We start from the raw sequence: 15,166 nt of genomic DNA on the forward strand, positions 1-15,166 counted from the left end.
CTGGGGCGGGGGAGTCAGGGGAAACTCTCATGTCAGGAGAGGGGGAAGGCACTTGGGGGTGGAGGGCCCACAGCCTGAGCCAAGGCCAGTCAGAGGGGTCACAGTGGGAGACACAGGATGGTCCTTGCTGCAAGGCCACCCCTGGGGGCAGGGCAGCAGCCTGGACGGGCTCGGGGCAGGCAGGCGGGCTGGGCAGCGGGCACCACTGCCCTGGATAGAGAAGCAGGGCTGGAACTGGGCCCTCCCCGGGACGAGGAGGGTTCCCAGCTGGCGTCTGCAACCTAACTGGGGAGATAAGACAGAGCACCTGGCAATTTGAATAACAATGAACAATTTCAGAACGCTGAGAGAGTCTGTAACAATAACTGCTCACGATAAAAGCATAAAAGCCAAGGAGTCACAGGCACAACATGACTAATCGCCAGGTGAACTGAGACAACGCGCCCGCAGCACTGATAACAGCCCGCCCGTATTTAGCACTGATGATAAGCCAAGCGCTGGGATAGGAGCCTTTGGCACGCTTTCCACGGCATCCTCAGCACCCCGAGAGGTGGAGACACTGTTACCACATCTTACAGAGGAGCGGACAGTTCAGGACCACTGTCGGGGTCAAGATGGCAATCCCACGGAGGTGAGATCAGAGTCTCCCAGAGCAGAGCTCTTAGTCACCAAAGGTGTGGTCATGGGGGGCTGCATGGAGGAGGTGTGCTCGTGTAATGATGGTAGAAAGTGAAACGGAAGCATTGAGAAAAAGCAGCTTAAAACTGCAGGAAGCTGCCCTGCACACTGGCTGAAACAAACCTGAAACTAACACTGAAACAGACAAAAAGACTGGTGAGGGGCACAGCAGCAGGAGCTGCCATCCACGCCCGCGGGGAGGGCAAAATGGTCCGGCCACTTTGTGAAACCGGGGGGCAGCACGTGCTGGAGCCGAACCTGCACCTGCCCCGTGAGGACACAGCGCCTGTGTAGGCACAGTTCAGGCTCCCAGAGAGGCCCCTCCCCAGGAGCTGTGAGTGCGACCTCATATGGTGCAAGGGAGTCTGCTGGTGCAAGTAAGTTGAGGACCCTGAGAGAGCGTGGCTTTCCTGGGTTACCCCAGTGGGCCCAGGGCATCACAAGGGTCCTGTAAAGAGGGGAGCAGGAGGGTCACAGTCAGAGGAGATGTGAGGACGGAAGCAGAGGTCAGAGTGGTGAACACAGGGCCATGGGCACAGGCCGCCTCCAGAAACGGGCAAAGGCCAGGGGACAGAGTCTCTCTGGAGCAAGGAACCATTCCGACAACACCTTGAAATCAGGTGTTCCTCAGGCTCATTTTGAACTTCTGCCCTCAGAACTAGCAGAGAAAACATTAGTGCTGTTTTAAGCCACTGAGTTTGTGGTCACTGGTTGCAGCAGTGGCAGGACAGGCTACAATAATACCTGAGAGAAAGGTATACACTGCTTCCCCGGGGGGCTTGGATGTGAGCGTTCAGAGCGGCTTTACTGATAATGGCCCCAAGGTGGAAACAGCCCAAACGTCCTCCGAAGGTAAAGGGATAAAAGAAGTGTGACGCACCCATACGGTGGCATACTACACAGCAGGAAAAAAGAACGAGCTTGTGCTGCACCCAACATCATGGAGGAATCTATCTTATTGATAAAATACCGCGTGAGAGACTCAGACCCCAAGGGCCCACACCATCCAATTCCAGCAAGGAACCCAGGCTAGGAGCAGCCCAGGGTTGGCGAGGCAAAATGAACTCAGGGGCTGGATGTCAGAGGAGTGGTGTTGAGCGGACGAGAGAGAGCCTTTTGGGTGTTGAAAAATTCACCTTCTCAGACTGAAATTGATGGAGCCAAACTTTGTGTGCTTTAACTCGGACAGTAAGATGTGAGCCACCAGTGCCTCCTCTGGGAAGCCTCCCGGGCCAGCTCTGGCAAGGGCTGCTCTGTCAATATTTTCTGGAGGAACCAACGGAAGCGGCTGCCTCTCAACACTCCCACCTCTCATTAAGTACACAGCACCTCAGGTTCGTGGCTCCCAACTGGGTGAAAATAAACCCTCTGTGCGTGCAGCTTTGCTGATTTACAGATAATTCGCACAGACACCATTTCATTTGCCTGCCACCCCAAAGGCAGGTAGGCTGTCCCATTTCACAGATGAGGACAGGAGGTTTGGAGGACGGGGGTGTGTTGGTTGCCGGACACTCCACATCCTTTCCCTTTTCCCCTTCTGAACTGGTCTCTGTATCCCTCAGGAATGACACCGGCCCCAGCTTTGGTGGGGGGCTGCTGAATGGATCAGCCATTACCACGTCCCCCCGTGCCCCCTCCCTGGGATGGGCACATGGCCCACATTGGGATGATCAGGACCAGTAAGACGTGGTTCTGGGGCCTCTGTTTGAGCCACAGGGAGGCTGCTGCTGCCTTTTCTGATGGATTTGGACTGTGGCTCTGGGAGCTGGTGGCAGCTAACTTGTGACCCAGAAGGAGAGCTGGGCCTAACCTCAGGGAAGTGTAGGTAAAAACTGTGAGACTAGATCTTCATCAGATGGTTAGGGCTGCTGGATGAAGCCTCTCCTGAAATCCATATTTCTCTTCAGCACATCCAGTTGCACGAGTCAAACGTTCCCTTTACTGTGTGAGCCACTCTGAGTGCGGTTTGCTGCTGCCTGCCAAGTGAGAACATTCTAACTGATAACTGTCACTGGCACCAGTGGCTAGAATAGAAGTGACAGGAATGGAATGTCACTTCCAAGATCAGGTCAAAAAGATTGTGCCCTCTATCTTACTCGGAAACTTACACTCTATCCCCGAGCCCTCTTATAGGGGACTCCAGTGGCCATGTTGTGAGCTGCCCCCCAGAGAGGCCCACATGGCAAAAAGATGCCTCCTGAGGGGAGGACCTGGGGCTGCCGGCAGCCACGTGCATGAGTTTAGAAATAGATCCTTCTCTCCCCACATTCCTGCCCCCTGACTTTCCTTCTGATGCCCGAATGCACTGGCTCTCTGCCTCAGTGCCTTTGCACATGCCACTCCCAGTGCCTAGAATGGTCCCCACTCCCACCTCAATCTCCTCCAACCTCGGCAGCTCACTCTTTTCCATCCAACAGGTCTCAGCTGCCCGGAGAGGTAGAGGTCGGATCACAGAGGGCCATGAATGCCGAGCAGAGGGCCTGTTCTACTCACACAGGCCATGCGAGCCTCAGAAGGGCTTACAGCTGAGGAGGGCTGACCAGGTGCCTCCACGGACGCAGGGCTGGAGGCTGCCCTGGCTCTGGTTGGTGGAGGAGGAGGGGTCCGTGGGGAGCTGTGCCTGGCTCTGAGGGCCTCGTTGCTAACTCCCCACATGGACCCTTCCTTCCTGTCTCTTCACCCGCCTGCCTTGAGCACATTTCTCTGGGAGCGGAGGGTCTTTAAACTCCACATCTTAAAGGTTAATTTTTAATGCAGCTTTGGTAAATATTTGATGCCGTTGCTTCCATGGGCACTCTTCATTCTGCATTAAATGCCACAAAGTTCTCAAGACGCTGTCTTTTTCATCCCCCTCCTCCTGCTGTACAAAAATAAAGACTCTCTCCCTCTGCTTCCTGCTATGAATTTTTCAAAGCACTTTCCACATCCATTCTTGTCCCTGATCCGTGTTTCCATTAGACAGGCAGAAGGTCAGAGAGGCTTTGAGTTAAAAAGACACCACAGAAGCATTCTGTCCCTTCTCTCATTTGACAAGAGGGGAAAATGAAGCCTAGGGAGGGACGCGGCTGCCCAAGTTGGTGGACAGAGTCGAACAAGCAGCTGTGACTCCCAGACCAGGGCTCTGCTCCAGGCACTGGGATCCCCGGTGGGACTCAGACTGCCCTTGCCCTTGCCCAGTCCAGTGGGCACAGATGTGACAACAGACCACATGGTCCTGGCTGTGATGGGAGCAGGAAGCAGAGAGAGAAGTCCTCCAGAGGAGGGAGGGAGGCCTGGAGGAGGAGTGACCTGGGCAAGGTTTTGAGGGATGAGTAGGAGTTCGTGGGTAACTGGGGTAGGGAACCCAGTGGTGCCAGGCTTGGGTGAGCGTCTCACGGGCAGAGACAGCATCTGACCCACTGCATTCTGTGTCCCCAGACCTGGCCCGGGGCCCAGGCTTTGGTGCACGTTTTGTAAACCCTCTGGAAATTAAGGTGCTTCCTTGCTCTGGGGACATTTGCACCTTGCCCTTGGCCATCCATGGCTCCTGGTTCCCTGGCCCGGGCACCGTGCACGTCGCTATGCTCCCCCCGGTCTGGACGCTGACCTGGCTCTGTGCCTACTTTACTGCATCCCTGGCTGCCTCAGATGCCCTGACCCCTTCCCTAGGCCTTTCCCACTGACCTCCGGTCAGGACAGAGGCAGCAGGAGGGGGCTGAGGCTTGGGTGGGGTCACACCCTAGTTTGTGAGCGAGCGTGCAATACACACATTCAAGCACACACACGTCACACTGCACACACACACACACATGCAGACTACATCCGCCCACACATTGTATACACACACCCACTCTAGGCTTGGCCTTTCCTGGCTGGCCCTACAGCCAGGGAAGAGGCCATCTCTCACAGGCAATGTGTCCCGAGCCATCCTCCCTCCCAGCCCCTCCCTCTCCCACTCACCTGTGACCCGCCCCGGCCCTCGGATGCATGCTTGTCCTTTTCACCCCACCCACCCTGCCCCATGCCGCATCCCAGGGTGCCCCCCGCCATCACTGATGATAAACACAGGCCATGACCGCAGCCCTCGCCCCACCTCCTGAGTTGTCCTTCCTGGGCTGTGGCGACAATGCACGTCACTCACATCAGACCCCATAGGGGTCCTCGGCGCTCCCTCTGCCCTGCCCCCACATCCACTCCCTCTGTAGGGCCTGTCTCGTCTACAACCAAAATATTTCCTCATCAGTCCCTGTCTCCATCACCTCCGCCCCCCGCCTATACCACCTCGGGCTCTTCCCCGCAGCCTCCCTGCCTCCTCCTATCAGCTCTGCCCGGGGAACGGGGGGCACTGTCACCAAAACTCCCATTGGACCAAGTCACTTGATGCTGAAAGCACGTCACCTGCCCCACATTTTCCTTAAACCAGTGGACACGCTCTCTCCCCGCCACGAGGGCCAATAGCGCCCTGCGTGTCCTGCTCTCCGACACACCCACTGCGAGTCACACCAGCAGCCAGAAGAGTGGCTTTTCGGGAAAGAGGCGAGCAGGGCTCCACCGCACACCCATGTCGATCGGGGCACATCTAGAGGTGGGGATCTGCCCCTTGGAATTGTGTAAGTGACGGTGTCGGCCAGGGTCAGGGACACAGTCGCTGGGTGTTACTATAGGATCTCGTGTGTCCACGCTTGTTGGCAGAGAGGGTCCAGAAAAGGCACCAGCAGCTCAGAAGGGGTCACTGGGTGGTGCTGGATAGGGGAGTGGGGCCTGTCTGCAGTGGGGCTGGGGGCCGAGTGGCAGCGGGGCTTCTGGATGCACGGAAGAGGCCTGCCTGGAGTGGGCTCTCCAGGATGCCTCGTGGGGTCTGCCGGCCTGGGGTCAGTGGTCAGGAAGGAGAGCTGGACGCGGACAGAGTGAAGACAGACTGGGGCCCGGGGCAGCTCTGCAGCCCTGCCTCCCTGGCCCTGAGACCACAGGGCCCAGTGACAGCTCTTTCCAGCCTCCTGAATCTGGACAACTCCAGCGGCCTCACCAGGGAGTGGGCTCTGGGACACGAAGACCCCAGGGTGACCATGCCCACAACAGAACAATCTAGCATGCCGTCTCCCTTGTCTTGTTTGGCTGGACGAGCTGGGACACAAATCCTCAACCACTTCCAGCCGAGGAAAGGGGGCATGTGGCAGGCACCTCTTTTCCTGCTCATGAAGTGAGCAGAGACAGGGAAAGGGGATAACTTGGGGGTCCTTCCTATGAGAGGGGCGCTGGATTAGGTCCTCCACACACCCTCTCAGATTCTGTGCCCGTAATCTCCTTGCTGGGAGGGGATTATTTGCTCCCCCACCAATGTATACCTGGAAGCTCAGAGAGGTAAAGCCACTCGCCCAAGGACACACAGCTGGGCAGCCCAAAGCCCGGTGCCAGCCCAGCCCAGGGGAGTCCCGGGCTATAGCACCCAAGGATTCCCAAAGCCAAGCCCCAGGAGGCAGGACAGGATGAGTCAATCCCAGAGCTCCTGGCCAGGCCACTTGGCCAGCACCCTCCCGGCACCTTCGAAACAACGGGAAGACCATCCTGGAGGGCGTGGATGAGTGAGGAGGGGGTGCCCTTTTGACCCACAGGTAAGTGTCGTTCTGACGGCAGCTGGAATGTCCCCGCTGGGAGACATTTGCTGCGCCAACATTTGCTTCTATTCTCAGAAGCAAATATTTGAGCAGTTAAGGCCAGAGTTTTAATGGTGGGGGTGGGGGAGCAGAATTAAGAAGGAAATTTTCCGTAATACCCCCTGACCCACATCAATGGAGATAAATGCCTCCTTCCCTCTCCCTCCGGCACTTGATCTGGGAGCTGGGCCTGTGAAGGGCCCCGGGTCTGGATGGTTTTGGGGAGCATAACAGCCTCGAGCCTCACCACCGGCTCCCTCCCCGCGATCTCGGTTCTCCAGTTACCCCGCTGCAGCCCAGAGGGCGCTTATGTGGAATTTCTGTCAAATTGACATCAAGGAGCATCCTCCTTTCTGGCGGTAACGGTCCCCCAGGACCCGCAGGCCTTCGTGGAAGCAGCTCCTTGTTAATTGCTCACGCGAGCTGGCGTCTTTGTTTACACAGCAGCCACTGAAGTTACCGGGTGTGGAGCTTTTAATTAAGACTCCAGACCTGGGAGCTGGGTGGGCAGTGTGGCTCTGCCCTCCCCGGCCAAGCGGCCGGGTGCAAGGGCGGGGTTGCGGGAGCCCCTCCCTGGAAGAGACAGGTTAAGCGGCCACTTGGTGGTGTGTCCCTGGGAACAGGGGCGCCATGGGGCTATGCACCTGCTCTGTGCCAGGCTCCTAACGGGCACTGTCCCCGTCCTCCCGACGCCCCCATTTTCATAGACAAGCAATCAGGCTTGGGAGGAGCGAGTGACTTTCCCAAGGTCACAGGGCCGGTGGATCTGCTTGGCTGGATCCAACGTTCTCGCTCTCCCAGCCCATGGAGCTGCATCCTGGGCCCAGAGACAGTGGGTCTAGATCATCCAGAAGCATCTCCAGTGATTTTCCCAAAACCTTGTTTGTGGTATATTTGCCCCAGGGCTGGATACATGGATTTTCCAGGCAAGTGAGAGGACAGTCAGGATGGATTTTCTGCCCATCACCAGCCGGCATTCCTTGCGGGCAGGGCTGAGATTCTCTCTTCTTCCCACCCCCAGCACTCGCACGGGCTGTGGCCCTGCGCTGACTGGATAAGCACTTGCACAATAACGAGTGAATTGAGGGGGCCCGGGCTGCAGCCACACAGCAATGCAGACTGCTTCAGAGAAGGAAAAGCAGGATGGAGCGGGCAGTTTGCAAAGGGATGCCCGAGACGTGTCTTTGAGGACCCACAGCCGGATGTGTGATGGGGGGTCTGACCAGCCTGCCTGCCTTCTCGCCACCTGCCCCCCACCCGCCCCTGCACTGCTTTCTCTGCACTGGGATGGACCAGGATCGGGAAGGACCAGGTTCTGGAAAGGGTGGGGCTGAGTCTCCCTCCAGAACCGCCCTGCTTCCTGTTCCGGCTACCCCTGCCAGGACGCCTGCCTCTGAGTGTCACCGGAAGCGCTGGGACCCAGCTCGCACAAACACGTAAGGACACGTTTGCTTGTCCCCAGACCCCTGGGGCGGGCAGATCGCTGGAGGTGCCGAGCATCTCTTCATGATACACATACAGGGGCATGCCGGTAAGTACTTAACGCCTGGTCCTCCAGGGGCACAGGAGTCCTATCTGTAGCATTTCCGGCCCATTTCCCTGGTGTAAATAATGCCAACATGACATCACTTAACGCAGCGTTGGGGGAGAGATGCGCGGTCGGCACCATTACGCAGGTTTCCATCACACAGATACAGCAGACGTAAAAACTCGAGAGCAGAGAAAGTGGCTGATGTAGCAAAACCACTGGGAAGTGAAGAGGTTTATCTATTATCTTTGCATTTAATATAATTTATTTAATGGGAAGTTACTATCATTGAATTTTTAGAGTGGCCATGTTTAACAATGGGCTCCCAAAATTTAACCACCAGGTCTGTTGAGACAGTGTGAGGTGTGAGATTTATTTATGGATTTGCTTTATCTGTAGCAGAAAAAATACAACTCTTTTTTATATTATTATTAAAGTGTAGTTGATTTACAGTGTTGTGTTAGTTTCTGGCGTGCAGCAAAGTGATTCCGTTATATATATATATATTCTTTTTCATATTGTTTTCCATTATGATTTATTACAAGATATTGAATATAGTTCCCTGTACTGTACAGTAGGACCTTGTTGTTTATCTATTCTATCTACAGTAGTTTGTATCTGCTGATCTCAAACTTTTAATTTATCCCTCCCCCACTTTCCCTCCTGGTAACTATAAGTTTGTTTTCTATGTCTGTGACTCTGTTTCTGCTTCATAAATATGTTCATTTGTGTCCTATTTTAGATTCCACATATAAGTGATATCATATGATGTTTGTCTTTCTCTGTCTGACTTACTTCACTTAGTATAATAATCTCTAGGTCCATCCATGTTGCTGCAAATGGCATTATTTCATTCTTTTTTATGGCTGAGTAATATTCCATTGTATAAATATACCACATCTTCTTTATTCAGTCATCTGTTGATGGACGTTTAGGTTGCTTCCATGCCTTGGCTATTGTAAATAGTGCTGCTGTGAACATTGGGGTGCAGGTGTCTTTCTGAATTAGAGTTTTCTCCAGATGTATGTCCAGGAGTGGGATTGCTAGATCATATGGCCACTCTATTTTTAGTTTTTTAAGGAACCTCCATACTGTTTTCCATGGTGGCTGCGCCAATTTACATTCCCACCAACAGTGTAGGAGGGTTCCCTGGAAAAATATAATGCTCAAACCAAAGATATGATTGCTCACTGCAAGTCTGAGTTCTCTTTAAAAATGGCTTGACTTAAGGTCAATTAAAAATGTAGTAAGTAAATAGCACAGGGAGGACCACCTAGGAGCCGAAGTCTGGGAAGTAACCCGTTGCTTAGGGAAATGGCTTCAATCATCCTGTTTTTGGGGCACAGAAACTAAGTGGGTATCCCGCAGGAGGGGAAACACAATTAGTTAGCAAGCAAAAGGGAAGGCGTTCAACCTCACTGCTAATCAAAGAAATGCAAACCACATAGAGGAGGGCGCCCCGTGCTGCAGGGGGGCTGGGAGGCGAGCTGCTGCTGCGGACAGTCCTCTGAGGGAGGGGCCGGCACTGGTATAAGGAGCTGTCACACCGCAGACCCAGTAACTTGCGAGCCTGGAGTCGACCCAGAGGACATCACTCCAACAAGGGAAAACCACAAACACTTAGAGGCGCTTGTTACTGCCCCTCATTTTCTAGAGTGTATTCTTCCCCTTGCGATGTTTTCTTGCCACAGGAGAAAACGTGCAAGCTGCATAAACGCCCTGCTGTAGGGAATGGCCAGTGTGAGGCCAGCATGTGAATCCGGACTACTGGGGAGCTGTAGAACGCTATTCAGAAAAATTAAGCAAAAACCTCAGGATGCTGGCTAACTTAACGTTAAGTGAATATAATTAGAAGAGAAATACAGTCGCCCCCGTAACCATGGGGACTCCATTCCAAGACCCCCAGTGCATCCTTGAAACCGCAGAGAGAACCGAACCCCATGTATACTACATTTTTTCCTATACTTACGTACCTATAATAAAGTTTAATTTATAAATTAGGCACGATAAGAGTTCAACAACGATAACTAATAATAAAATAGAACAATTATAACAATCCACCGGAATAAAAGTTATGTGAATGTGGCCTCTCTCTCCTCTCTCTCGGAACATCTTATTACACAAATGTAACGCCTTTTCCGTCTTAATTAAACACGTAGCACGCACTGCGGCTGCTACTTTCGCGGTTTGAGGTGCGACAGCAAAACCGGCACAAATTTCTTTTTCCTTCTTCACAATTTCATGGATACAAGGTTTGCTCTTACCGTAGATCTTAGCAAGCTTGGCATACGATTTTTTTCTTTCCTTATTAAGTTGAGAACGTTCATCCTTTCACTTAAAGGAGGCACTCTGTGGCTTTCCGTGGGCACAGATGACTTGCCAGCATCACTGCTGTCGCCCTGCGTGGCCATGGCTAGGTAGGTAAGGGTCACGCCAGCACAAGCACTGCGACACGACGGTGGTTGATCTGATCACCGAGACGGCGGCTACCAAGGACTGTTGGGCAGGACACGCTGGCCAGAGAAGCGAGTCCCGCCCCGGGCGTGAGGTTTCATCACGCTACTCCGACTGGTGTGCAACTGAGAGCTTAAGAATTGGTGATTTCTGGAATTGTCCATTTAATATTTTCAAACAGCGGTTGACTGCAGGCAACTGGACCCGGGTAAAGTGAAGCGTCGGGTAAGGGGGACCAATGCCCGTACATCATTATTGGCAGGGTGTGAACGTGGGCACATAAGAAAGCAGAAAGTGCAAAGCCCCTGTGGTCCTGGTCCTGTGGCTTTTCCCGTCTGCTTTCACTCTGGCACGAACACGCCCCTCGCTGTAATTAGCGCTCACTGAGGCACCTGTCACAGGCTGGGCTCTGTGCTGATCCCTGCAGTCAGCCTGCAAGGTCAGTCTAGTGGGTCCATTTTACTGATGGGAGAACTGAGGCTCAGAGACTTTAAATAATTTGCCCGAGGTTCCCGCTAGCAAGTGGAGGCACAGTCTGAACCCGGCTCTGACTCCGAGACCGAGCGGCTCACCTCTCTGCAAGCTTACTGGAGCTCGGTGGTGAGAGTTCGGAGGCAGCATTTTATATAAACCCATCTGCGCCGTCTTTACTTCTGTGCTGCTGGGTCCTTCTCTGAGGGGCAGGGATTCCAGAGGAAGGAGGCAGGTGGGGAGCGGTGGGGTGGATGGATGGGGACCCTTGGCTGCCTCAGCCCCTCCTTGGGTCTCCAGAAAGATCCAGGGGGCTGGGAAAGACCATCATAGATGGCGCAAGGGAAAGGATAAAGACTCAGAAAGCAAATGAAGCAAAACGAACCACGCAGTGCAACCACACGCACGAGGCAGTTGTCGATGGAGCTGGTGCAGGATTGGAAGCCACACGGTTTCTGCTCAATACTGGGTCCAGTTCAGAGAGGGCTTGGTGGGCCTGTGCCTGGGTCCCCAGATCTCACGCCCTTTAGAGTGTCCCTGGGGTCCTGCCCCAGGATGGGTAAGACCTGACCTGCACCGGGAGCCCATCGTCGGGTCCAGCATGGAGCCGGATGCTTTGGCTACCATCTCAGTGTGTAGCTCTCACAGTGGGAGAAGTACAGGTAGAGACGCCGCCTCCCATTCCACGGATGTGGGCTATAGAGTCAGCTGGACCTGGGTGTGAATTCCAGCTCAGCTGCTGTGCAGCTGCTGGCTCATTGGTTCCTCAGTAAACGGGCGCTCCTGTTGTTAACAATTATAATCCAGTTCATCTATTTGTCTGACACTTACTAGGTGCCTACTCTGTGCCAGGCACCAGACAGACGAAGATGCTTTCAGTCAACACCTGCTTACTGAGCACCTACTAACAGCACTGGGGGCATGGCTGGGCACAAGACAGACCAGTCCCAACTCTCTTGGGATTCCTTACAGTAGAGGAGACAGACAGTAGACCAGAAACCAAACACAAAAGAGGTGGTGAGCCCATGCAGAAACCAAAAAGGAAAAGAGAGAGTAGAGAGGGCTGGTGGGCCAAGGGACTGTTGCTATTTTGTAAACCTTGGTCTCAGAAGGCCTCTTGGAGCAGGTGACATCTGAGCAGGTGTCTGGTGGAGGGGAGGGAGCCAGCCGTGCTGGTATCTGGGAGGAGAGCAGTTCAGGCAGAGGGAGTGGCAGGTGCAAAGGCCCTGAGGCAGGGGTGAGCTTGGCAAGCTCCAGGAACCGCAGGGAGGCCAGTGCGGTTGGAGCAAGCGGGGGAGGCGAGGACAGAGGGACTGGGGAGGGGTATCGAATCAGGTTGTGGACCAGTGAAAGAATTTGGATTCGTCCCCTAGTGAGAAAGATATTGGTGGGGTTTGATTTATGTTTTAAAAGGATCACTTTGCTGCTGTGTATGTTTCAGGGGACGGGAGGCAAACGATAGAAGTAGGGAGAGATTCAGGAGACTGTCTCCACCCTGGTGGGAAGATGGACTGGAATGGTTGGTCTCAGTAGAGGAGTGCGGATGGAGGATTCTGGGTTCATTTTCTGGGTATCGCTGGCAGGATGTGTGAAGTGGGAAAGGGTGGGGGTCAGGTTGGCTCCAAGGTACTGTCCTGAGGAGGCGGTGGGAGGGGCTGGGGTCCCTGGACGTGCTGGTCCGCCCTGTCCACTGAACACTCAGCAACGCCGCTGGAGACAGACCCGGGAGTCGGGGCAGGTGGTCTAGACGGGAACTGTGGGGTTGGGTGGGGTTCTCAGGCGCGGGTTGAGACAGGAAGAAGAGGTTCAGGGAAGGGCCCTCCAGTGTCTGAGGATGGGGAGGCGAGGAGGGAGCAGTGAAGTGGGTGGAGAAGGGGTGGCCACTGAGAGGCTGGGAGCCACCAGGGGGAGTGGCGCCCAGGACCTGGGGTTCCTGAGGACTCCCCGCTTTTCCTCAGCCTTTTCCCTCCTCTGAGACTTTGCCGAGTTGCTCTCACTGCCTGGATTGCCCTTCCCCCACGTCAGAAACCCCCACTTAGCCAGTGAAACCCTTTCTGGTGTTGGTCACCCTCTGGCCAGCTGGCACTCAGCTGAGAGGGCTGTGGGCCCTGGGGACAGCCGGCAGCTGTCTTCAACATTGCAGAAAGCCTGCCATACCCTGACGCGAAGCCGGAAATGAGGAAAACATTTGCACAGCAGTTTCTCCTCTTCCCACATCTTGGTTAGCCAGACAGCACCCCGTGAGTCCAACTGCATTGCCCTGCCTTCCCGGGAAAGGCAGTTGGGCTGAATCACCTGCTGGAGGTCCTCTGGCGATTAGGAAATGGGGGAGCAACACTTGAACCCAGGTCTGTCCCTAACCACTCCGCTTCCTGCCTATAAAGATGCAGAGCTCCGTGTGGGCAGAGCCGTTCGCACGCAGGCAGCCGGCTTCTCAGGGAGGAGCGCTCCGTTACCGGGCGGCACTCGCCTGGGCCGGGATGCGGAGGGCGTGTCAATGCCAGCAACTGGAAACCCTCTCATCCTGGGGGCCCAGGGGCCTGGGCATGAGCTGGCGTGATGCTCTGAGAAGAGGAGGAGAAGCTTTGCAGGGTGGGAGGTCAGGAGCCCCCAGCTGGCTCGAGACCTGGAATTGGGTCATGGAGTTACGGACCATCATCTCTCGATGGACAGTGACTGCAGCCATTAGAGCAGCGCTTATGAAAACGTCTCAATAACGCAGGCGGCTCTCCGTGACATAATGTTGAATTAAAAACCCAAGACACATAATTTTCTGTGCGAAGGCAACAACTATAACGTGAGCAAGGCGCTGACGACAAGAGACGGTTGGAGGGGATGATGGGCCGCATTTGATGCTGAGGCTGTTCCATCCCCTCTTCGCATGTTCTCTGGTGAGCATGGCAATTTGATGATGGAAAATTCTGCATGAAAAGAAAGGAAATGGGACTGCTGCTTGGTGGAGGAAGTAGCTAAAGCAGGGAAATAATACCTGAGACCAGCAGTGAGGACCCTGTGCTCTGGCTCTGGGCGGCCCCGCCTCTCATGCGTCTCACCACCCCTCCCAGCGCTGCAGAAGACTGCCTGGGTTCAAATGCTGAGTCTGCGGGTGACCAGCTGGGTGACTTTGGCCCAGTTACCTAACCTCTCTGTGCCTTGGTTTCCTTGTCTGTAAAATGAGGATTCGTCAAATAAGTGCCTGAGAGCTGGGAGAGAGGCACTGAACCACGCAGACCCTCAATCTTATGTTCTGGCAGGGATGGGGCAGGAACACAGGGCATCCTATCTGAGTGCGTGCCAGGGCTGCCCCTGGGCTCAAGGGTTGCTGTTGTTTTAAATTCACCCGACAGCACCAAACCCAGGTGTTCTCTTTTGGGCCAAGCCCCCTGCTCTTCTCCACTGAGAAGTTTGGCTCTGAGCATCCCTGGGGTAAGGAGGGACGGGCCAGCTGGTGAGAGGTGAGAGGGTGTTCCCTGGGAATGGGATCAACGTCCCTTGAAGCCTTACTGTGTGCTCAGCCCTGGGCTGGGTCCTTTCGTGTGCCCTCCTTCACTTCTCATCACTATTGTCCAGAGGAGGTACTGAGACTCAGAGAGGGCCAGTAACTCATCCGAGGACACACAGCAGCTGAGGCCCCTGGTCTGGGCCTTTCTGTCATCCCCCATCCCTCATGGTACTCCTTGGTAGTGGGACAGCACTAATGGACAAATACCGTCCTGGGTTTTCGCCAAAGCCATTTGCACAAGATGAAAACAGGGAGAGCAGGTGGGGGTTGGCGAGGGTGCCTTCCCGTGTAGGCAAGCCCAGGTGAGAGGAAGCTAGGACCGAGCCGGGGAAGACACGGGCCAGGGTGTCCTGATCCTGCTGGAAGCCCCGAGCACTTGAAACTCCAGCCCCTGCTGGAACATTCACTGTCTTCTGAATCCCAATCAAGGAGGCCTCCTTAGTATTTGATGTGATGCCAAGGAAAGACGATCTCTGGTCCTCTCCCTTTATCTCCTAATTTTCTGGAATTTCTCGCCGTTGGCTGGTGTCCTCCCTGCAGAAACCACACACCAGAGACTCTGGCCGCAGAGCCAGGAAAAAAGTGACATCTGAGCTCTATGAGTGGGGAGGCTCTGGGGTTGGGTGAACTCCAGGGACCCCACGGGGAAGGCACGGATGAGTTCCGCCAGGGGCTAGAGGGGATTCAAGGTGAGGGAGGGAGGAGATGGGAGGGTGATGGGCTGAGAGGGGAGCCCCTGAATGTCGGCAAAGAGGGTCTGCCCCTCCCTTAGACCACACAAAATCTTCAGATGCCACATGATTTCAAGGGTCACCATGGCCTTTTCTCATGCTGCTCCCTCTGAAGTGACTTTTCCATTGTGTTCCAACCAGGTGACCTCCCCTCACCTCTGCAGGCCTG

The 15,166-nt window shown here is 54.7% G+C and overlaps 1 protein-coding gene across 3 annotated transcripts in view; it reads right to left on the reverse strand.

Annotated features, from left to right (window-relative positions):
- Positions 1-15,166, reverse strand: part of SHISAL1 (shisa like 1) — a 134,374-nt gene that overhangs the window by 15,367 nt on the left and 103,841 nt on the right. The gene's annotated exons all lie outside the window — the stretch shown is intronic.

Source organism: Camelus bactrianus, chromosome 12 (genome assembly GCF_048773025.1).
Source record: "Camelus bactrianus isolate YW-2024 breed Bactrian camel chromosome 12, ASM4877302v1, whole genome shotgun sequence".
In the NCBI taxonomy this organism is placed as follows: domain Eukaryota; kingdom Metazoa; phylum Chordata; class Mammalia; order Artiodactyla; family Camelidae; genus Camelus; species Camelus bactrianus.